Here is an 18773-nt window from a genome sequence, read left to right on the forward strand (position 1 = left end):
ATAAACACAGGCTAAGATCAAAGCAGGATTAATGAAAATTGAGAACCATCTATGCTAGTCCAAACATTTTTTTCTCTTGTAACAAAGCATATGGGTAATAAAGAATGTAGAGAAGCATAACAGTCACAGAATTCCAAGGTATTAGTTAACGAAGAAAAAGTAGCATCGCTTTAAGTAAAAAGTATTGGCTTATATTCAGTTTTGCTTACTTTAAAAAAAAAATAATGTAAGGCCGGAGTTTGGCCTCGTCCTAGCATGCACAAAGACCCAGGTGGATTCGGTACCACAAACATAGAAAAAAGCCGGAAGTGGTGCTGAGGCTCAAATGGAAGAGCTCTAGACTTGAGAAACTCCAAGGACAGTGTTCAGGCCCTGAGCTCAAGCTCAGGACTGGAAAAAAAAAAGTGGAGCCGAGCACCGTGGCTCCTGCCTGGAATCCTAGTTACTCAGGAGGTTGAGATTTGAGGATAGGGGTTCAAAGCCAGCCTGGGCACTAAAGACTATAAGACTCTTATCTGCAATTAACCACAAGAAAACAGGAAGTGGGGCTGTGACCAGGGTTAGGGTGGTAGCCTTGAGCTGAAGAGCTCAGGGACCCAAGCCCAGAGATCAAGTCCCACCACCGAAAAAAGTAAATATATATATATATATATATAATTTTTTTAAAAAGGCAATGGATAGCTGTTGTATTCAGTTTTAGTTTCACAAAGATTAGTAGTCAGAGCTTCTGGGCTTGCCATTAATTTGATTGATGTGTTACCATTTCATCATGCTCACAGTCCTTTTGATTTTTAGTTTTTGATTTTTGGATAAGATCGTTTGTGTTTGCCCAGGCTAGCCTGAACTGATGTCTTTCTGTGAATGCTTTCTTTAGGACAGAGCCAGCATGTGCTAGCTAGTTGTTAGTTGAATGCTGTCCTGCTGTTTTGCCCAGGTTTATTTCAAACCCAAATCCTCTCGATCTGTTTCCCAAATAGCTAGAATAAGTTGTATAAATGACAGAAACAACTGAATTTTATCAAGTGTTTTATTCGTCATTAACTACTCTGTTCAAACAGGTTTTTTTTCTATTTAGCCTGGTGTGCCAAATCATATTAATTGTATCTTACGAATGTTGTGTGTGTGTTGTGTTTGAGTATATCCTGCCAGTTTAGGAAAAAATAAAATATTGAAATTAAAATATTTACTTAAAAGGAAGTCATGCTAAATGAGGTGAGAAGCAGCATAGTGAGAATTATTCAATCTATACTATTTTAAGTGCCACATCATCTTTTTTCTGAAGTTCTGGTTGTGTTCTTCACATACATGTGTATACAAGTAGCATGTCCACAGCTGAGTTCTTTCTTTAAAACTTTCACTTAGAAATGTGAATTGGCTTTTTTTCTTTTTTTTTTTAATTGTAATTAGTAAAAGGGTTACATGATATTTACCAGATAGAAGGTGCATTAATTCACATACATTGATACCCTTTCACATGTCTTGGTACCCATTTCCCTCCCCCCCCACCCCCCACCCATCTTGGTTTTCCCCCCTTCCCTATCAAATTTCAAATATCCAAGTACAAATAAATTCAATATATCAGATAACAAAGTGAGATACTGTAACAATATGAGATAACCAAGGGACAGCAAAAGAGATGAGAGATAACATAGTACATTAAGGACAACAATCATTCATTATATGGCTTTTGTTTCAATATCCTAGAGGTCCTTTCAATTAGCTTCATACTATATGGCCTTATGTATCAAGGTTTTGCTCTATTGCAAATCTCTGCTAGTGAATTGGTTTTTAAAGCTACTAGTTTTAGGAAGCTCATGGAACTGGAGGTTTGGGATATACCATGTCAGTCTCCACACCTGATATACATTCCCCAGAACCTACTCAGTCATTGCTGAGTCAGAAACACAACATGAATGGAGGCATAGCTTTAAAGTTGATGTGATATCCCTCTTTGTCACCCTGCACTAGAATTAACTCCAAATGGATCAAAGACCTGGAGGTAAAAGCCAACACTCTGAAAACTTTACAAGAAGGAATAGGAGACAAGCTAGAACTACTTGGCACAGGTCAAAACTTTCTTAATAAGGACCAAGAATCACAACAAATCAGAGAAAGGCTGGATAAGTGGGACTGCATTAAACTGCAGAGCTTTTGTATGGCAAAGGACATAGCTAGTAAACTAATTAGAAAGCCTACGAGTGGGAGAAGATCTTCACCAACCATACAACAGACAAAGGCCTCATATCTAAAATATATCAACAGCTCAAAAAATTGAATCAATCCAAAACTAATCTCCAAAGTAACAGCCATCCCATTAAAAGATGGGCCAAAGACTTAAAGAGAGTCTTCTCTGAAGAAGAATCAAAAATGGCCTATAGACACATGAAGAAATGCTCAACATCTCTGGTCATAAAAGAAATGCAAATCAGAACAACTCTAAGATTCCACCTCACTCCAGTTAGAATGGCCAGGATCAGGAAAACGAATAACAACAGATGCTGGAGGGGATGTGGCCAGGAGGGATCACTACTACACTATTGGTGGGAGTGCAAACTTGTTCAACCACCATGGAAAGCAGTATTGCAGTGCCTCAAAAGGCTAAACATAGAGCTCCTCTATGACCCAGCAATTCCACTACTTGGCATTTACCCAATCATCCAGAAACAAGGACATACTAAATCCACTAGCACAACAATGTTCATTGCAGCACTAGTTACCATAGCAAAGATATAGAACCAACCTAGATGTCCCTCATTGATGAGTGGCTCAACAAGATGTGGTATTTGTACACAATGGAATTCTATGCTACTGTCAGAAAGAATGACATTGCCCCATTTGTTAGGAAATGGAAAGACTTAGAAAAGATCATATTCAGTGAAGTCAGCCAGACTCAAAGGAACTTAGGCTCAATGGTTTCCTTCATTTGTCATAATCAGTAGAAACCTTGGGCTCTCCTAGCAGAGATTTGCAATAGAGCAAAACCTTGATACAAAAGGCCATATAGTAGGATGCTAAATGAAAGGATCTCTAGGATATAGAAACATAAGCCATATAATGAATGATTGTTGTTCTTAAGGTACTATGTTATCTCTCATCTCTTTTGCTGTCCCTTGGTTATCTCATATTGTTACAGTATCTCACTTTGTTACCTGATATATCGGATATATTTGTATTTGGTTATTTGAAACTGGATAGGGAAAGGGTGAAAACAAGATGAGGGGGTGGGGGGAGGGAAATGGGGACCAAGACATGTGAAAGGGTATCAATGTATGGGAATTAATGTACCATCTATCTGGCAAATATCATGTAACCGTTCTATTAATTACAATAAAAATATATGAAAAAAAGTTGATGTGATTATAGATTTGGGTTATCCACTACCAATGAAAATTTTAGAGCAGCTTCCTCTATTATGGGTGCTTTCCTGTGTCTCATTAATCAACTTGTATTGTTTAACAATCCAGGAAAAAGCACTGGAAGATTTTCTACCATAAAATTTTGAATTTTGACCCCATTTTTCTTACGTGCACTCTCTGGGCAGACAATGATAAGAAGCACCTCTTCTCCTACTACAGAAATCTGGAGCTTTGAGAAGCTGGCAACATAAGGGACAGACTCTCACCAGTGTATTCACTTTCCTTCAACCTTAAAGCTCACAATTCAAGTATAAGTAATATTTCTTTTTCTCCATCTCTTAGGTCAAAGGTAGCACCACTTTTTAAAGGCTCCACGGTGTTCAAGGTGAAAAATGACATCAAGTACAAAGTTCTTTAAGTCTGTGATTTTCACTTTAGGTGGGAGAATATTCATGGTGTCCTGGAATCACTGTCTTATTCGTAATACACCCGCACCTCAGTTTGCCACATTGTCAGAAAGTCTCTATTTACAACTTAAAGTGGAGAGGCAAGTAATTTTTGTCTCTGTGTCAAATTAGATCTATTGTCAGTAGCTAGAGTGTTGAGAAAAATTTTTATATAATATCCAGAGCTTATGACAGAAATGACAAATTGCTATGATCCATCCATTGGTTGTATGTTAGAAGTGAGATTCTTGTGGTGGCATGAGAATTAGGCAGCTGCTCCTCCAGTAGGTTCTGAGACTCTGGAACGTCAAATTTTATCACCATAAATTTTAGGGACTGCTAAATTTTTAAATACTGAGCCGGGTGCTGGTGGCTCATGTCTGTAATCCTAAATACTCAGGGAACGGAGATCTGAGGCTCATGGTTCAAAGTCAGCCCTATCAAAAAAGATCTGAGACTCTTATCTGCAATTATTTACTAGAAAATCAGAAGTGGTTCTGACACACTAAGTGGTAGAGCACTGGTCCTGAACACAGAAGCACAGAGACAGCTCCCAGGCCAAGTTGAAGCACCACAGCCAAGAGAAAATTAAAAATTAATTAATTAATTAGTTAATTACTATTGGTGTAAAGATGGCAAAAAACTAATCAACATTAAGGACTCGCTGTGTTACAAGAAGTGTACTAAGGAAAAGCATTAACACATCCTATGATCCTATCAGATATTGTTCCTTGAGATTTTTGCTTCATCAAAATACTTCCCTTGTACTCATTTATATTGAAATCATTTTTATTAGTTTTAAAAAATATGTTTAAGAGTGAACATCCACAGACAAAATTACAAAGGTAGAGTGATTCTAGATGTAGCTTTTTTGCTAAATCATATTTGATACCATTTTTTTTACAAAAGTACATTAGTTATCTTAACAGTAATCAACATACCTTACCCAAACAACTAAGTGGTGGGAAAAAAATACCTATAAAATGTTCCATTTTCAGTCTATGGCCACTTGTGCTGTTACGGGTTGGAGAACAGTACCTCACTGTGGAAGAGGAGCTCATGAGTTCACTGCAGCCAGGAATCAATGGACAGGGAGAAGAGGCCAAGAGACTTGGTGCAGGCTTCCAAGGCAACTTTTGGTAATGTAATTCTTAGAGTTAGGCCCCAAATCCCAAAGTATCTAGAACCTTTCAAAATAGTACCTATCGGAGTTTTTAGTCCTTCATCCTTCCCTACCTGCAGGAGGGATAGAGAGAACACGCCCCCACCAACAGGAGGCTGAGAAAGGAGAGGTCCCACATCCAGCCCTCCCTCACAGGAGGACAATCACACATGTCAGAGCGACCCGTCAAGGCAGGAACTCGTTTATTGAGGAAGTAGATTTAGCTAATATAGGATGCAGGAGCCAATCAGCACAAAGGTGGGCAGGGCAGTGAGAGGTAGGTAAGGGGAATCAGGTCTGAGAGGACTGAAGTGTTCCGGGTCAATCTCAGAGGCAGCCTTACTTTACATCACAAACCACAGCCAAGCCTTCCAACCAGGTGACAGGCAGGTTGGGTCCCAAAACCAGAAAATGAGCCCATTTCCCTGATATGATGGGCCCCACAAGTACCAGCAGCTGGGAACAAAACATTGTGTAGAGAGAACATGAAAGGGATATTCATATTCAAATCAAAATTGTGAGAGTCTTACTTGATACAATTAACCTTAATATATGACTATATCTACATATGTAAATATCTATACATTTGTTTACCTTGAGTTTATTGAAGTGGTTGCATCAGGTGTTCAAAGTATTTGAACTATCTAATGTAATCAGGGAATTTAGGAAATGTTCATGTTTGTAACATATTCTGAAGCAGTTTGATAATTATTCTCTAAGCAATTACTAAAATGAAATTTTACGTTACATATTTTCTCTAAAAATGCTGGTTTAAATGATACACTATCATGAGAAACATACCAACATGCTAAATAACTAAGTGGAAACATAAAGAGAAAGAAAAATGCGAAGAAAAGTGTCTCAAATCTACAGTGTAAGTTGTGAATCTCCCATTGGTTGTTAAAAAGGAATTCCCACCATAGCCTTTATCCCACTAAACATGGTAAGTATTATGACATAGAACAGGTGGTGTGTTAACATTTTTGATCATACTATAAACTAAATTTCCATGGCAGAAGCCACTATTGGAAATGTAATGAAAACATAATGAAGTCAACATTCTTGCTTACCAAATGGGACTTTGCAGCACAGTTAATTGGGCATCAGTGTGAAATGTTGACAGACAGGGAACAGAATGGAGGGAGAATGATTTTTATCTAAGCATTTATATTTTCAGACATTGCTTTCACCATCTGGATATTTTCGATCATTTAGATAAAACATATAGCAAGATGAGCTTTTTGGTTTTCGTCTACATTTCCCTGTATCCTCTACCATGCTGAGATAGGGTTGGACACTTGATGAGAATCCTCTGATTAATATTTGGCATTTGGGACTGACAAGCCCAGGTTCTCTCAGAAACTGAATGTGTGATGAAGATTCTGCTATAAAATGTCAGCCATCATTCTTCTCATTTGTTTTCCTTTTTGTGTTTAAAAAGATGTGCGGCCGGCCTTCATCTATTTTTAAATGTTTTATTTAGATGCAATTTCTATATAACCCCTACTAAGTGTGCAATTCAGTATATGCTCATTTTATTCACAACCATCATCACATTCAAAGTTTCAAGTAATTATCCTTCAAAAAGAATCCTGTAGTGGCTGGGATCAATCAATTTTTGTTTTTTCCTCACTGTCTCTCCTTTCTAGTCCAAAACAATCACTTAACTACCAGTATAAAATTTATTATTCTGAATATGTCAAAACAATAGAATCATAAAATATATGGCCTTCATGAATGTATTCTTGGTCTTAGCATGATATTTTCAATTTGTGGCTATATTAAGTCACTTTTAGTCATTTGTATGTGCCGGGGCCAACCGGCAGCAAACCAGGGTTCGCAGATTCGGGTTCCTGAAATAGGGGACAAGGACTAGGAAGAAAAAGAAGAGAGACAGACACACCGGGTCCGGGATGTCCGCAGTCCAGGCAAAGACTGCCGAGACTGCCGCGTTTATTTTCCACTCCCCCTTCTTCCCTCCTCCTCTCCCAGGGAACCTCCAGGTGTTACATTCATATGGTAATTCTCAGGTCATTTACATAGAATAGGGCCAGAAAGCAATAAGACAATATAGCCATCATCTGATGCAAGTCAAGGTACAGTTTGATTCCACTCTGGCTCCCAACATGTATGATTAAATTATATTTCACTATATGTACATACCACATGTTATATCTTTATTAGATGATATTTATACATACACTAAAATGTGCATGTTATATGTAATGTATATATATTTATCTTATTTCTACTTTAAGACTAGTGTGGATAGTATTGTAATAAATATTTATGTATGATTTTTGTTGGAATCTATGTTTTTGTTTCTCATTGGCACACAAAGTGAATGCAATTGCTGCTCCTTAAGCATTTATGCAACAAAATGAAAGCAAATTCTCCTGTAAACTATTCATCAATGTTCATAGTATTTGTGATAGTAATCAGAGATTATTTTCCAAAATAACAACAGCACTTTGAAATCCCACTGTTAGTGTATATCCCAAACCTTTCATTTTATTGGCTTGCTGAGCCAGAATAATTTCAGTTCTACAAGTGCAGAGACTGAGCCTTCTGTTCTGATCAGCATCTTTTAATGAGGCCGATAGGTAATTGAAAATGAGTAGTCTGTCATTTCAGGATGAAATCATAGGCCCAGCTGAATATGGTGGCTCATTTCTTTAATTGCAGCTACCCAGAATGTAGAAATAAGAAGGTTTACCATTTGAGGCCAGCTTTTTTTGTTCACATTATTATTTTGGTCATACTGGGCCACGAACTTAGAGCCTTGTACTGGCTAAAGAGCCTCTCTAAACTTTGAGCCACATCCCAAATCTTTTTGCTTTATTTTAGAGATATCTCATATTTTGTTTTGTTTAGCCTGCAGGATGATGCTCCTATTTCTGTTTCCTGTATAGAAGCGATGATGGGCATACACCATCATGCTCAGCTTTTATTCTGGCTAACATCACACAGTCTTGAAAATTAGCTAAAGCCGAAGGATTGGAGTTTGTAAAGCTTATAGAATGGAATCAAACTGTATCAATATTATATTTAATATTAATGAATGCATAAATATCATGTAGATTTTATTAAAATGAATGAAAATGAAATACATAAGTAAATATTGTTCTATACATTTATTTTCATCATCAAGGTATGGAGATTAAAATTATATAAATCCTAAAAGATATAGCATTCAGATAATTAGCTTAAGATATGAAGATCTGTACCAATATAATTTTGAATGTATTTCAGGCACAGTATATTATTAAAGTAAGAAGATACTGCTTGATGATTAAAAGATTGACTTTATCTGTGTACATATGGCTCATGCCTGCAACCCTAGCAACTCAGGAGGCTGAGATCTGAGTATTGTGGATCCAAGCTACTCCAGGTGGGAAAGTTCTGAAAACTTTTCTCTCCAGTAAACTAATAAAAATCTGTAAGTAGAGCAGTGGTTCAAGTGGTAGAGTGCTAAAGGAAAGGAAGTTTTAAGAAAATGTCCAGGCTTGAGGACAGAAGATGGCGCCGAGACAATAGGGACGCTCTAGGTTCACAGGGACTTAAAGACAATAGAGATTGGATTGACAGGCTTATTGTTTTGGGTATAAATCGCTTATCAGTGGTTGTATTAGACTGGTCTGTAAGTGCACAAAAAGAAAGAGTGATAACACCAATAAAAAATTGTGAACATCTAGTGTCTGCCAGCTACAGAGGTCTAGGTTGGTTATATCTGAAAAACTAATCGTGTTTAGTATTAATCTTGTTCCATTTTCAAATGGGCAGAACAAGAAACTCAAGAAAAATGTCAAATCAAGGAATAATATCCCCCACCCAATATGAACAGACAATGGAACAGTCACTGGCAAACCTAGAGGAGAGTCTTCCAAGTGCTATACAAATGCAATTGATAAACATCATTAATGAAAAATGTGAAAATATAAAGAAAGAGATAAGGGAGGAAGTCATAGCTAAAAGAGAGGAAACCATAAACAAGGTGATAAGTGAAAAAGCAGAAGCCATAAAGGAGGCAATAATAAAGGTTTTTCAAAGAAAGATGGATGAATTCATAGAATCCACAAATGAAAAGGTGACCGAACTCCAGCAAATGTCCAAAGGAAATAAAGCTACTGAGCTAACCACTCAAATAGAAATCAAGGAGCTAAAGAAATCCATACATAATCTAAAAGAAGAGATGCAAGGCATCAAAAATGAGCAATGAGAAGCAAGGGAGATGAAAAATAAAGTAGATAGCTTTGATAGTAGGTTAGACAATGCAGAAGAGAGAATTTCCGGGGCTGAAGATAATTTAGTTATTATAGAGAAAGAACAGAAAATGAGTCAATCCAAATCTAGGAAATGTGAGAGAGCGCTTCAGGAGGACCAAGATACAGTTAGGAAGCCTAATTTAAGCCTAATTGGTATTGAGGAGGGTCTGGAGAAAGAGGACAATGGTATTGGAAATATACTTCAGGGAATCATCTCAGAGATCTTCCCAAATATCCAGAAGGGCAGACCCATCCAGATACAAGAAGCTTTTAGAACCCCAAACAGACCTGACCAGAAAAGAACATCCCACCGCCACACTGTAATCCGAACTGGATCAATAGAGACCAAAGAAAGGATCCTAAAGGCAGCCAGGGAAAAGGGATCAATAACCTATAAAGGCAAACCAATAAGAATCACCCCAGATTACTCAGCAGAGACCATGCAAGCAAGAAGTGACTGGAAGCATATACGTCATGCCCTTAAGTCAAATAACTACCAACCAAGAATACTGTACCCAGCTAAGCTCTCATTCATAACTGAGGGAACAATAAAAACATTACATTCCAGGGAAAAGCTGCAACAATATGTCGCATCAAAACCAACACTACAGAGAATTCTGAAAGATGTTCTACACAAAGAAAACCAAAATAAATGCAATAGAGGGAAAGAAATGGCACCTAAACATCATACCATCTAAGGACCATAAGACCTGTCAAGACACAGGCCCTAATAAAAGCTTTTAAAAATGGTAGGACCTAATAAATATCTCTCAATCCTAACTCTCAATATCAATGGACTTAACTCTCCAATTAAACAGCATACTCTGTCTAGTTGGATCAAAAAGCAAGATCCATCATTCTGCTGTCTTCAAGAGACACATCTTACCCAAAAAAACAAACATCTTTTGAAAGTAAGAGGCTAGAATAAACTCTGTCAAGCTATCGGCCCCCATACAGGCTGGAGTTGCCATCCTCATAGCAGATAAAATAGACTTCAAACTAAAATTAGTAAGAAAAGACAAAAGAAGGTTACTACATACTACTAAAGAGATCTTTCCTCCAGGAAGACATAATGATTCTAAATATCTATACGCCCAATCCCGGAGCTCCGAACTTGATCAAGCAAACTACTTTCACTGAAACCATACATAGATCCAAACACAGTGATTGTTGGTGACTTTAACACACACTCTCACCTATGGACAGATCAACAAGGCAAAAACTGAACAGAGAAACCTTAGAATGAACAACTATATAGACCAACTAGATCTAACAGACATCTGCAGCATATTCCACCCAGCAACAACATAATATATGTTTTTCTCAGCAGCACATGGAACATTTTCCAAAATAGACCACATCTTAGGCAATAAAACAAACCTGGACAGATTCAGAAACAATGAAATTATTCCCTGCATGATCTCAGACCACAAAGGCATCAAATTGGAACTGAACACACATCTCCACCAATGAAAACCCTGTAACTCATGGAGACTGAACAACACATTGTTGAATCACCAATGGATCATCGAAGAGATCAGAACAGAAATCCAATACTTTATGAAATTTAACAATAAAGACCACACAAAATACCAACTCCTTTGGGACACAGCAAAGGCAGTACTCAGAGGAAAATTTATAGCGCTGAGTGCCTACAACAAGTTGGAAAAATCACAAGCCAACAAGTTAATGTCTCACCTTAAGCTCCTGGAAAAAGAGCAACAAACCAACCCTAACCCAAGTAGAAGGAAGCAAATTATTAAAATCAAAGCAGAATTAAATGATTTGGAATCCAAAAAAACTATAGAAAGAATCAACAATACAAGGAGTTGGTTCTTTGAAAGAATTAACAAAATTGACAAACCCTTAGCAAATCTTACCAAAAAAAGAAGAGAGCATATCGAAATAAACAAAATCACAGACAAAATGTTAAAATCATGACAGAAATTACTAAGATCCAGAAAATCATGAGGGAATACTTCTCAAACCTTTACGCCAACTTTGAGAATCTAGAAGAAATGGATGAATTCCTAGCCAATATTAACATACCCACACTGAACCAAGAAGAACTAACCCAACTAAACAGGCCTATTTCAAGCTCTGAAATAGAAATGGCAATAAGAGACCTTCCACCTAAGAAAAGCCCAGGGCCAGATGGATTCACAGCTGAATTCTGTAAGGTCTTCAAAGCAGAGCTCACACCAATACTCCTCAAGCTCTTCAACGAAATTGAAAATGAAGGTTCTTTACCAAACTCATTCTATGAAGCCAATATAACCCTCATCCCCAAACCAGAAAGAGATTCATCAAAGAAAGAGAACTATAGACCTATGTCTTTGATGAACATCGATGCAAAACTTCTCAACAAAATACTGGCCAACCGTCTACAACAACTTATCAAAAAAATTATACACTATGATCAAACAGGATTCATCACAGGAAGGCAAAGCTGGTTCAACATACGCAAATCAATTAACATAATTCAACACATCAACAGGCGCAAGGACAAAAAAAACACATGATTGTCTCAATACATGCGGAAAAGGCATTTGACAAGATCCAACAGCCCTTTATGTTAAAAGCTCTGGAGAAACTAGGAATCCATGGAACATTCCTCAATATAATAAAGGCTGTGTATGACAAACCCACTGCTAGTATTACACTTAATGGTGGAAAGGTAAAGCCATTCCCTTTAAAATCAGGAAAGAGACAAGGATGCCCACTCTCTCCACTCCTCTTTAACATAGTATTAGAATTCCTAGCCAGTGCAATAAGGCAAGAAGCAAGCATAAAGAGGATCCAAGTAGGGAAACAGGAAGTAAAACTATCCCTCTTTGCAGATGACATGATTCTGTATTTAAAGAATCCTATAGACTCTACTCCCAAGCTCCTTGAGCTGATTCAAAGCTTTGGAAGAGTAGCAGGCTATAAAATGAACCCTCAAAAATCAACTGCCTTCCTCTTCGCCAACAGTGAGAGGAATGAGGCAATAATCAGGAAAGCAACTCCTTTCCAAATAGCCTCAAAGAAAATAAACTACCTAGGAATTATCTAACTAAGAATGTAAAGGACTTTTTTGATGAAAACTTTAAAACCCTAAAAAAGGAAATTAAAGCAGAACTAAGAAAATGGAAAAACCTCCCATGCTCCTGGATTGGAAGAATCAACATTGTGAAAATGACTATCTTGCCAAGGGCTGTCTACAAATTCAACACAATACCCATCAATATCCCAATGTCATTCTTTAAAGAAATAGGAGAGGCAAACCAAAATTTCATATGGAATAATAAAAGACTCCATATAGCAAAAACACTTCTTAGCAGAAAGAACAGTGCAGGAGGAATTTCAATTCAAAACTTTAGACTCTATTACAGAGCTATAATTATCAAAACAGCTGGGTACTGACACAAGAATAGGCCTGAAGACCAATGGAATAGAACTGAGGACCCAGATATTAAACCACAGACCTATAGCCACCTAATCTTTGACAAAGGAGCCAAAAAAAAATAGAATGGAAGAAAGACAGCCTCTTCAACAAGTTGTGCTGGCAGAACTGGTTAAGCATCTGCAGAAACTAAAGTTGGATCCTTCTTTGTCACCCTGCACTAGAATTAACTCCAAATGGATCAAAGACCTGGAGGTAAAAGTTGACACACTGAAAACTTTACAGGAAGGAATAGGAGACACACTAGGCCTCCTTGGCACAGGTCAAAACTTTCTTAATAAGGACCAAGAATCACAACAAATCAGAGAAAGGCTGGATAAGTGGGACTGCATTAAACTGCAGCGCTTTTGTATGGCAAAGTACATAGCTAGTAAATTAATTAGGAAGCCTACAGAGTGGGAGAAGATCTTCACCAACCAAACAACGGACAAAGGCCTCATATCTAAAATATATCAACAACTCAAAAAATTGAATCAATCCAAGACTAATCTCCAAAGTAACAACCATCCCATTAACAAATGGGCCAAAGACTTAAAGAGAGTCTTCTCTGAAGAAGAATCAAAAATGGCCTATAGACACATGAAGAAATGCTCAACATCTCTGGTCATAAAAGAAATGCAAATCAGAACAACTCTAAGATTCCACCTCACTCCAGTTAGAATGGCCAGGATCAGGAAAACGAATAACAACAGATGCTAGAGGGGATGTGGCCAGGAGGGATCACTACTATACTGTTGGTGGGAGTGCAAACTCGTTCAACCACTATGGAAAGCAGTATTGCAGTGCCTCAAAAGGCTAAACATAGAGCTCCTCTATGACCCAGCAATTCCACTACTTGGCATTTACCCAACCATCCAGAAACTAGGGCATACTAAATCCACTAGCACAACAATGTTCATTGCAGCACTATTTACCATAGCAAAGATATGGAACCAACCTAGATGTCCTTCAGTTGATGAGTGGATCAACAAGTTGTGGTATTTGTACACAATGGAATTCTATGCTACTGTCAGAAAGAATGACATCGCCCCATTTGTTAGGAAATGGAAAGTCTTAGAAAAAATCATATTAAGTGAAGTAAGCCAGACCCAAAGGAACTTAGGCTCAATGGTTTCCCTCATTTGTCATAATCAGTAGAAACCTTGGGCTCTACTAGCAGAGATCTGCAATATAGCCAGACTTTGATACATAAGGCTGTATAGTATGAAGCTAATTGAAAAGACCTCCAGGATATTGAAACAAAAGCCATATAATGAATGATTATTGTTATTTAGGTACTGTGTTATCTCTCATCTCTTTTGCTATCCCTTAGTTATCTCATATTGTTACAGTATCTCACTTTGTTATCTGATATATTGGATATATTTGTATTTGCTTATTTGAAATGGGATAGGGAAGGGGGGAAAACCAAGTTGGTGGGGGGGTGGAGGTGAGGGTAATGGGGACCAAGACATGTGAAAGGGTATCAACATATGTGAATTAATGCACCTTCTATCTGGCAAATATCATGTAGCCCTTTTATTAATTACAATAAACAATACAAAAAAAGAAAATATCCAGGCTCTAAGTTCAAGTCTCAATACCAGATTTTTTTTAAAAAAAATATTTATTGTACAGAAACTTAGAACAATATGATAATACATAATTGAGTAATTCCAAAATTTTAGGCATATATTATACATTCATTAATATAGAAAATATGTGGTGCGGACAAAATAAAACGAATTGAAATTTACTTAAAAGATTTGATATTATTTTTTGACATAGTCTTACCATATAGCCTAGGCTGGTTTGAAAAGAATTTAAAACTCAAACTAGCCTCTAATTCTGCAGATTTTTATTCCATCTGGGCTCTGAGAGGATTTAATAATGTCAAAGACATTGATTAAGGTGAATCTTCTTTAAGAAGTACGTTGACTCAATACAAATCTATTTTCAAAATATTCTCACATGCACTCCCAGATAAAATCACCTTACCAGATGTGTGAATATCCCTTAATCCAATTATATCAGATTACAGGAAAGGGAAAAGAAACCTATACAGATGCTGGCAACTCCCTACCAGGTTGGTTTCTGGTAGACAAGAAAGTGCAGGAAGATAAAGACAACTCCAGAGTGTAAGACAGTATCACGAAGACAGAAAACTCTACAAGTCCATAGAAGGTTTTCAGCACAACTGATGAGTGTATGCTTATGGGAAAACTGAATCCAGAAAAACCTCTAAAGCTTTAGAAGAACCAGTATTCATAGATCATAAATCTCACCAGTAGTACCATTGAAATTTTTCATAATTCACACATTAAATAGAATATTTACAATGGTTCTAGTTGTGAAGAGGAAAAATAGCCTTAAACTAAACATTGTAACATACTCCTATCTGAGAAATCTAAAAAAAATAATAGCAAGACATTAAATTGTTTTAAGTATTTTAACAGTTTCCCAAAATAAGCTTCAAAATACTCATAGGAATAGACAACCGAATACTGATAAATAGCATCAAATCAAAGTTATTAGGACATGAAAAGGAACTGAAAATTCAACCTACAATAAGGAGAAAAATATGCCAAGAGAAACTGACCCAGAAACTAACAAAAAATTGTTAGAATGAGCACATCAAGACATTGTGTTATACACATAATGATTTAAAACATGAAAGCAAAGGTCAAGTATATCAAAGAAATCACAAGGTTAGATGAAAAGACAAGCTGTAGAAAGAAAAACTACAATGCCAAATGGAATCTATGTCAGATGAGATACTAAAAATGAGAGGATAGTTGAACTAGATGGCAAAAACTACCCAAATACACAGAGATAAAAAAATGACTATGGGAAGGAAAAGGAGGAAATGGATGATAAAAAAAGAAGAGGCAAAGATGATAGAGAAGGGGCAGGGAAAGAGGAGGAAAAAAAGAGTAGAGAAAGATAAAAACAAACCCTTGGCAAATCATGGAACAATTTTACATGTCATAAATACATGTGAGATTCTAATAGGAATATATATTGGCAAAACAATTTCCAAATTTAATAAAAAATAAAATTCTACCGATCCAGCATTAAAAAATAAACACTGTCATGAGTATAGGGAGATACATGCACTTTATGAAAGTGAGCATCATAATCAAGTTGCTCAAAATCAATTTTAATGGCACAAGAAAGAGAGAAGACAGGATGACAAAATCTTGAAGAAAAGAACAAAATATCAATATGAAAAGGGCAACATAATATTTGAGGCTGAAATAGCCATGATAAAGGAAAACAACGTATTCAAACATAAATTATAAAATAATTCCTTTACCAGTAAAGGTAAATCACAAGAAATGACACAGGAAGCCTTTGGACAGAAGAAAAATGATAACACATGCAAATAGGTATCTGCTGACACTACAGAAGTGAAGAGCATCATTAAAACTATTTGATTATTTACAGAAAGTAATAGTAAACAAGTATAAATATAAGTAGAACTATGTCCAGGATATAGAAATATAATGAGTAATTGTTGTCCTTAATGTACTATGTTATCTCTCCTCTCTTTTGCTGTCCCTGGGTTATCTCATATTGTGACAGTATTTCACCTTGTTATCTGATACATTGTATATATGTGTATTTGGTTATTTGAAGTCCTATAGGGAAGAGGGGAAAACAAGATGAGAGGGGAGGGAAATGGGGATCCAGACATAAGAAAGGATATCAATGTTTGTGAAGTAATGCACCTTCTATCTGGTGAATACAATGTAACCCTTCTATAAATTACAATTAAAATATATGGAAAAAACAATAACACTAATACTGAGAGGAGGAAATATAAATATGAAGTGTTTTGTTGTTGATGATGATGATCTTGTTTTCATGTGTGTAGTGCAGAGAATTTAACCAGGGTCTCATAAGTATGACAGAAAGCACTCTACTACTGAGCTACCACTCTATTCTCTCTTACAAGTTTCTTACATTTAAACTAGTACAATACCTCTTGGAGATAGCCCATGATAAGCTAAAAATATGTATAAGATACTTTAAAATCGGTACTTCCAAGACTCATCTCTCCCAGTTGTCTCCTAAGGTGAGTAAACAATGGGTCACTGCCTCTCCTCTTTCCTGATCTTGCCTACCCCAGCCTAAATCTCCAGTGAGCATGTGCAGAGGACTGACTCCTTGGTTTTGTAGGAAATCTCTTTGTGAGTGAGCATTAGAATCAAAGTGGAGAAGAAGGATTTTAGGGAATAAAGGTGAACAAGAAAAGGTAAAGGATGTGGTGGAGGGGAGTAAAAGGGCCTGTTAATTCCTGGGAGACACATGGCGTCTAATTTCCCTGGAGACCAAGGTCTTCCGCAGTACCAAAGTTGTGTTTGGATGCTATTGCGTTTGCTTAGATGAGACCAGTATGATGTCTTTGTTTAATCTTGACCAGCTTAGCAGCTGTGTAGCAGGACTGCAAGCTTGTATGGCATTTTTGTTCAAGTACCCCTTGGACCAGAGTGTTGTGGGAAATGTGAGTCTCAGGAAGAAGCAGAGACAGGAAAGTGAGAATTGAATTGTGTCCAATATCTCTATAAAAAGAGCATAGAAGCCCATGGCCTGGGATGCAGACCTGCAATTCCAACTCCCGAGGAAGAGCATAACAAATCCTGCAATTAGGCTGGGAACAGACAGAATGATAATTGGTCTCAGAACACGATAGAACACAGAGAATGGGATGTGGCTTTTGTAGAGGGTGGTTTTGTGAATCCGGTTGTGATGAATATCGATGCTATAATATCAATATGTAAGCAAGTAATGGTTTATATTATATATGTGTGTGTACATATATGCATACATATATACATGCATAATTTTATGCATATGTATGCGTATAAAACAATAAGTATATATACAATGATACATGTATATAGAACCATATACATATTATAAGTCCCCTATCTACTTGGAAGAAACCAAAGCAGCAGTCTGGTGGAAAGCATGAGATAAGTCAACATATATGCTAACAAAGCCACTTAAAAATACTTGCTGCATGTTTTAATATTAGGTCTTTTTTTACCCAAAATATAAAACAAAATATACTTTCACAGTGAAAAGTAGGAAGAAAAGTAAAGCATATGAAATCGTACTTTTTTTATCATTGCCGTGAGTGACTTTACAAAGTGAGCTATAAAATGTTTGCAGATGGTTACTGGAATCACGGTACTGCCTCTCTGTCCAGCATCTGTCTTTGTGCTGTGTAATAATGTATTTCAGTGAGTCTTCCAAAGGTGACCCATTCACAAATGGGGCAGAAATCCAGATGCTCTAGGTCAAGTTCTAGCTCTGCCAATTCATTGGATCAGATGAATTTTGGAAACAAATCATTACAGTTTACCTAGACTCTACCTAATCCACACACTAATGGAAATCAAATTAAATTTCTATGAACACATCTCATAAGAAATATAAAGTACCAAGTAAATGGAATTACAGGTCTCCATAAAACTTAGCTAAGAACAAAAGAAGTAAATATTTACTTGTTCTAACTCTCAATCCCTCAAAAACAACAAGAAAAAAAAAACACCTGTGATGCCTGTTACTTCAAGTAATCTCTGTTAAGACAAGTTGCCAAGAATAAAATGTATTTGGAAATTTGCTTCATAGAAAAACATGATTAATCACTTTAATAAATGGTTTAACTTTGGCTATGCTGCTGATCAGAAAACAAATTTTCAGCAATTCCATCACTGCAATAAAGATATTCCATTCAGCACTTGTTCCAGTAGCACATATACTAAAATTGGAAAGATTCAGAGAAGATTACCATGGCTCCTGCACAAAATTACATGCAAATGCACGAAGCATTCTATGTGCCTGTTTTTTTTTTAAAGATAGTTCATCCAAATTTCCTAAGCCAGTGGTTGGCTTAGATTCAGATATGGAAATTTTGGGTCGTGTTTTAAAATAAATTGTGCCTTATGACTGTGATAAAAAATAGTTGTCCTCGATTTTAATTATTGTACTTATTTTCTGCTGCTTCTAAGCTACAGATTTTTTTTTCAAAAGAAATTTTACTATGAGGTTCTGTATGTAAAACTCACAAACGTTCTATTGGTTCAGTTGATGTTACACACACCCATATTC

The 18773-nt window shown here is 36.6% G+C and overlaps 1 non-coding gene across 1 annotated transcript; it reads left to right on the forward strand.

Moving 5' to 3' along the window:
• Nucleotides 1–18399: 18399 nt before the first annotated feature.
• On the forward strand, nt 18400–18505 carry LOC150065492 (U6 spliceosomal RNA). Its single transcript, XR_016535096.1, has one exon. It is a non-coding gene; the product is annotated as a U6 spliceosomal RNA (small nuclear RNA).
• The last annotated feature ends 268 nt before the right edge of the window (nt 18506–18773 follow it).

The sequence above is a fragment of the Megascapheus bottae genome, chromosome 3 (assembly GCF_031878675.1).
Source record: "Megascapheus bottae isolate mThoBot1 chromosome 3, mThoBot2.hap1, whole genome shotgun sequence".
NCBI lineage: Eukaryota > Metazoa > Chordata > Mammalia > Rodentia > Geomyidae > Megascapheus > Megascapheus bottae.